The 7305-nt window shown below is 37.2% G+C and overlaps 1 pseudogene; it reads left to right on the top strand.

Annotated features, from left to right (window-relative positions):
- The window catches only part of LOC107692599 (protocadherin-10-like), a 15290-nt pseudogene that overhangs the window by 2030 nt on the left and 5955 nt on the right, over positions 1-7305 (top strand).

The following is a 7305-nucleotide window of genomic DNA, read 5'->3' as shown; positions in this document are numbered from 1 at the left end:
TTGCCCTACACCAACCCTACACCTAAACCTACCCCTCACAGGAAACTTTCTGCATTTTTAGATTTTCAAAAAACTTCATTCTGTATGATTTATTAGCTTTTGTACCCGTGGGGACCACAATTTAGGTCCCCACCGTGACACGAGTCCCCATGGGTCTGTGTGTAGTCAGGTTTAAGTCCTCACCAGGATATATAAACCTGTACACACACACACACACATATATAGTTTGTTTTCAGCGTTAGTGTTTCAAATTATTGCTATATTGAGAGTGTTAAAGTTTTAAATTAAACCAAAAACTCAAAACTGAGTGTCAAAACTGAGTAGAAATGACAGAAATTCTTGTGAGAAGTTCAGTGGATGGAAACATATTTCTGTACATAGCCTATATGCACCTTAAGAGGCTATTCAGCGGTGATCTTTCAGCTTCCTGTGTTTGTAATGTCAGATTGTAATCATCTGCTTGCTTATGACTCACATAGTGCTTTTAAAGGTAGCTTGGGGCTGTAGTGCTATTTTCAGGTGCTTTAATTACACTACAGCACTTCAGGGTCAGTTACACAGAAGGATGTAACCACATATTCAAGATTGGATGGAAACCAAATGTAAACATTTCAGAATCAATCAATGAAAATCCTATATCGATTGACCAATAATAGGAATATATGGGGGATGTGAATGTTGAGGGTGGTTACAAGCTGGTATAACATTTCTGCTCTGATACTAGCATCTTCCTTTTTGCCTCTGAGACAAGTCATGTTATCGTAAGTGAGCCCCACATCTGACAAGGTCTACCTTACTATACCCTGGCACTCTCTGAAAGGGTGTAGCCCTGGAGTCAAGTCTGAGGAGGGAGGGGGGAGTGTATTGGACGGGGGTTTAAGTATGCTAAGCACACAGTCGCTGGGTATCAGTCGAACAAAGGCAGTTCTATGGTTGAGGTGCTCTAGTGCATGGGCAGAGCAGAACAGAGGCCTGACCAGTGTTTTAATGACAAATGCAGAATATCAAATAAACTTGCTCTTCATCATCATTATTGTTATTACTATTTATTATTGTTGTTGCTATCTTTTAGACCAAGCACCAGAGAACTGAGCTCAGCTACCTGGTGGATAGGCCCCGTCGTGTTAACAGGTGAGATTGCTGATTAAATACAATGTATATACACACACACACACACACGCTGCATTTTCATGTTTTATGGAGAATTTCCATAGACATAATTATTTTTTTACTGTACAGACTTTATATTATATCCTAAACCCAACCCTCACAGAAAACTTTTTGCCTTTTTACATTAAATAATAATAATAATAAAAATAGGTTTTATTATATACATTTTTCTTTACAATTTATTGTTTTACTTTTTACAAATGATTTACTTTTTCTTTATAGTATTTTTACAAATGGAGAATTTGGGAGATTTTATAGCTCACTTCTGGGTACAAACTGATTAAGTGGGTACACACACATTTACTTACAGTATGGGAACATTCCATAGACTTTTATTTTTTATACACAATTATAAATACTATAACCTATGACCCAAACCCAGAAACCTTTCTGCATTTTTACAAAAAAAAAAAGTTTATTTTTACATACCATTTTTTACAAATGAGGACGTTCCTATAGGGAGCATTTGTCAGATTTAGCTCACTTCCGGGTACAAAATAGTCCCCAAAATGATTTAAAGGGGTCATATGATGCTGCTAAAATTAACTTTTATAAAGGATATCTCTTTGGATTTGAGACTTTAGTCTTTGCAACTTTACAGATCTTCTTTATGCACCAAGAGCTTGTAACACTCCAAAGAGAAAGGAAAAATTGAAATCGCATCATATGACCCCTTTAACAGAATAAACTCCACATTGAGACAAAGAAAGAGATGTATAAATGATGTGGCGCCTAGCCAAAATTACAAAATCTGACTCAGCATTGCATGTGTTATCGTAACATTTGATACTACACAGCATGAGTCTGATACAGAATTTGATATTGAATTTAATCAGCAGTCTAAACTATGCCAAAAGTGTTAAATAACCAAAATAATCAATACTTCTAATGGGAAAGAGCCGTACAAAGCTCCAATTACCAAATGACTACTAAACCATAAAATTTCCCTTATAGTTCAGCGTTTCAAGAGGCAGATATCGTCAGCTCTAAAGACAGCGGACATGGAGATAGCGAGCAGGGAGACAGCGACCATGACGCCACCAACCGGGGCCACACAGCAGGTGAGTTGATTACGAGTTTCTCACCTACTGTCGACCTTAGGTAGACTTGAAAGAAGCATAAGAGGAGTGAAAGGCCCCTGGGGAATGAATGCTGAGGAGAAACATAGGCAGCGATAGACATTGGGAAATTGTTCGCATCTTGGCTTTGAAAGCAACGCGACAAGCCTTCAACCGATTCCAGCAGTGGATCAATATAGGGACTGCGTGGAAATTATACATCTGTCAACAGAGCTAAACGGATTTCAGTCAATGCCGTGAAGGAGTCTGGCTTGTCTGATGGACAGGCTTTCTGAAGCATTTAATGAGTATTTGAAAGCTTCCACGGTAACGAATCCACAGCTGCCCACCACCCCACCTACACCCCCCAAACACAATTATTTTTCCATTCATATTAAATGCCAATAACGTTTGAATGAAGCACGACGAAATGGCAATCGTTCGTTGGAGACAAATTTGATTTTATTTTGTTTATTCTTTATTTATTTATGTTCAATTTGATGAGCTTTTTTGACTGCTGCTCGTTTATTGATCAAGGTGGAGCCTTACTGCTTCGACTGGATAAGGCTTTGACCTTTTTTGCAGAAGGAGAAAAACCGAAAGGCAGAGGGATTGAGATTTTTTGAAAACTTTTAGAGCATCAAAGAGGTAAAATGAGAAGATGTGTGTGTGTGTACTTTCCTTCCCTGCTCTCCTCTGGGTGTGTGTTGGCAAGCTCGCCGTTTCTGCACTCCCATTTCAGTGCCTGTCTCCGCATAGCCAATTATCACAGCAAGGTTAAGATGAAGGCCTGGGACACTGACAGGGGTACAACCACTGCATTAACAACCACTTACATACACACACACACTCGCTATCTCCTTCACACATCCCTACCTCACCTCCTTTTGTTCTTACAGCATCAATTTGGAGATATCAGACTAAATGAAGAGAGTCCCAGCCAAAGGATAGAAGATAAAGACAAAGAAACGTTTTAGCCCTCATGCTGTGTAATGCACTCTATGCACTCTACTGCTTTTATAGAGATGAAAATATAAAAAAATAATATGTAACACTTTACAAAAAGACATTTGTTAGCATTAACTAACTGACCTTTCAAAACACATGAAAATTAGAATAAAAGGTGTATGTACTGATGTAAGTAATGTGACATTTTAATGAAACATTTTAAAATAGTTGAAATTTTCTTCATAATTTTTATAAGATTAGAAAAGCCTGATATTTTAAAGTAATGTATATCTGTCGAGCTATTTAAATGATCCTGGGGTCTCTCAGATGAGCATGAGGGTCAAGCTAGAAGAGCTGGGGTCAGAGAAAGGCCATTTTCCATTATTTAGACTGTTACATCTGCATTTGTTTGCAAAGAGACAGAGGCGTGACAAATTGCACAATTAGATTAACACGAGTGAGCGATAGATTGATGATTATCTATAAATGAGGGATGTGTGGTGATGACGTTAATCAAATCACTCCTGTCGCTGTAATTTAATGCTATCAGATCCCAATCAGGCAACTCCATTTGCTCTGCACGCATACATACACACACACACACACACACACACACACACACACACACAGTTTATAGCTATAGTGAAAGCTAATGCTGGGGGAATAACTTAGAAACTGTAGCTACAATATATTCATAATTTTAAGCAGTTCAACTAGTCAAGCTACCCTCTGGAAAAGTAGTCAGCTACACTACAAGCTATTAACAAAAGGTAAATAAATACTAAGGTATTATCAGGGTGCAATATCTTTTTAAATGTATATGAGATGATTTTATTTATTTAGCAATTTATACAATAAAGATCTCAAAGTATTTAAAATACAAAACAGCTTACATTATTTTCTCATACAGTCGAAAATATAGTCATAAACAATACCATTTAACATGTTTTGCTACACAAAATAGAAAATACCATGCAGCAACTCAAATGAATCAGTGAATATTTTTAAATCATTAATTTTTATCCATCTAAACAGCTGTTTGTTTTTTGGATTATTGCTTCAGCTCGCTCAGTATGAAGTTCTGTGTTTAATACAATGTGACAAAAGCAGTCATGCAGTGTTTTGTCACACTACACTTGCTACCGAAATAGATACATAATTAAAGAATTTCACATTACTGAGAAATAGTACAGTTAGTAGAGTCACTCCCCAAGACTGGCGAAAGCAGTGACAATGTAGGTGATTTCAATGGCTAGAAGCTGATTTTGAATGAAAACCCACCCTGATTGTTCTTCAAAACAAATTTACCAAAGTTTCCTCCCAACCCTACAGCAAAAACTCTCATCCTCAGCATGTGAGCTCAGGTCTTTGGTCAGCCCGACGACAGGTGTTCTGAAGGGAAATTCTGCTCATCAGGGCGTTGGCAGTGTTTTTCCTTTTCGTTCTGATACTTTTGCACACCATTGATAAAAGATGTGATGAGGTCTCCAGAAGAGAAAATGCAAGAGAAGCGGAAAGAGATGAAAATAACACACACACAGTGGGATGCGGAGCACTTCCTGATGGAGAACAGCTTAGTTAGTCAGTGTGTTTGTACTCAACGCAGCATCTCTTTTTCTCTAGATATCTGCAGCCCCAGAGTCCATCATCTAGTCAGATCATTAATGTTTTCAATAAAGCTCCCAGCCACACTGAGGATATTTAATATCTACAGTAATCAAATACAGGTCTGCAATTATAGGATTTCATAGGCAATTATGTAGATATTTTTATTTATTTATTTATTGGCCATGAAGTGCAGGTGTTAATCTATAGCATACAACCTGCTACACTAGACTTTGCGAGGATGTATTGTATTGCAGAATAATGGAATGAACCGTGCAAATGCAGTTTGCTGAACCATATCGCTGTTAGATTTTAAACGCAATTATTCTGACTGCTTAAATTTCTCTTGACAGCTAAAAAAATCATAAAATCCTTGAGGTGCACCGCTTGCAATGCATAATGGATGCTGCATTGTCATGTTCTTTTTATCCAAAGAGCACTAATGCTGAACTATCAGCCCAAATTTCAGCATTTAACTCAGATTGAACCATTTAATGACTGCATTCAAACTTTGTTTTCTAGATAATTTCAACCTTAATCCTCATTCGAATAGGACTTGTTTTCCTTGAGGATGGTCATTTTGTGTTCACAGACATACTTTGTGATTTAAATCCCGTCCAAATTGAAAATGTCTGTTTTTCTTCCACAACCACAACTCAGCATCCTCTGAGAAATCTAATCCAGTTTGTATAGAAGCATCTGTGATTGTGGTATATTACTTTTTCACAATGTTTCTTTTCATTTCTTACCTTTATGAATGATTTAGATTCACAATTCTATCATAAATATGCTTTTAATGGGTTGTAAAGCTATAGAGATCTCAATCCTGTCCAAATCAAAGATGTTCAGGCTAAATAATTGTAACAGTATTTAAAACCTAAAAATCCCTTCCAATTTGTTGCTTCGGTGTGCCAGCATTTGCATATACAGTATGTCCTCCATTACCCTGCAATCTCCACCAAATTTGGATTCTGTTCTGCTAACCAGGATTCAAATCTACATCAGGATATTATTCCACTACTAAATTATGCTAAATTCATAAAACACTATTATTTTGCTGTCACTAGCATTTCCTTCAGAACATGCCAATCCGGTATTTTTCTTTTTCACAAAGCCTACAAAAGTAGACCTCCGTCAGATGAAACAATATCAGGTCCTACATGTCCTACATGAGTCTCTGCATGTGACTGTGATATCGATGTGAACGTCATGCTGTGAGCTTCTGTCTGCTCGCTCGGTGGGGATATTTAGAGACCGCTGTTCTAATTACATTGAGTTTGATTGTATGCAGTCAGGTTTATCTGTGTACTTAATATTGATGATGTCACAAAGGCCTTGGATCCCTGGTTTAAAGAGATTTACGCCTCTGTGTACATCCGCATATCTCTGTCCATATATATCACCCTGATATAATGGTGAAATAACAGAGTGGACAGGTTGTGGAAGTGATCTATGGATTTCATAACGCATCTGAGCAGAGATGTGAGCTGAATGTGGGTTCAGATGTTGCGTCTAAGATTAGAAGTACTGAGGTGCGCGGAGGAAAGAAGAATCACATAAGAAATCTCTTTAACTTTGCTTATCCCTGACAGCAATGATACAGAGAGCAAATGGAGACTTTTGCTTAAGCTTCTCAGATCTCTCCTGAGAAAAATACGCTAGTAATCTCACATATGCCTCCTCTAGTTTCATAAAAGATCTCAGCAATGTCAAAAACTGTACTAAGACACTAAAGTCAGCGTGTTTATTTTATTCATGTTTCATCAGTAAAACGTCTATCTGCATGTTATTCAGCTACTAGGCTACTTCTACAGCGAAAGCTGAATTTCCTGGAACGTCATCAGTGAGTCTCATTGGTATATTCTGTTCATTTGTGTAACTTGTCTAACTTCATGTGACGATGTCCGTTAGCCCCATGTTATTTCCTAACTGTTGTTATTTTTTCAATTGCAATAAAAAAAAAAAAAAAATGCTTATACAGTCAAAAAAAAAAAAAAAAAAAAAAAAAATAGAGATCAAGATGTATCTTCATTTTATAGCTCTATGTTAACACCATCGTTTTTTCCTCTTAAGAAATTTGAGGCAAATTTAATAAATGTTTTGATACTTAAAAAAGAGCAACTTATAAGCAATGAAAGAGTAGGGTTGGTGTATCATGTCCTACTTTTAGAGTACGATTATGCCTGGAGAGTAAATAACTTGATGCGCACAATCCGGAAGGCCTCATCACCAATTATCTTGCATTTACTGTGCTGTCCAGTAAATGAAAGAGCCGCTGCAAACAAGCTGATTACTTTGTGCACAACATAACCAGACACTTTGATCACTAAATAATACTTCATAATCTATTGAAGTCTCCTATAGCAATACTAATAAGCACCATGCTGTGGGTCAGAATAGCACTTTATGCATATATCTGCAGGTCCCAAAGCCATGCTAATAACATGTTTCCTGGTCACCTATGCAAATCATTACAACAGTTCTGCACGAATAAATCATTATTCCCTTGTGTGCTCATTTAGGC

Source organism: Sinocyclocheilus anshuiensis, unplaced genomic scaffold, assembly GCF_001515605.1.
Source record: "Sinocyclocheilus anshuiensis isolate Anshui unplaced genomic scaffold, SAMN03320099.WGS_v1.1 scaffold50, whole genome shotgun sequence".
NCBI lineage: Eukaryota > Metazoa > Chordata > Actinopteri > Cypriniformes > Cyprinidae > Sinocyclocheilus > Sinocyclocheilus anshuiensis.
This window is presented reverse-complemented; position numbering and strand designations above follow the sequence as displayed.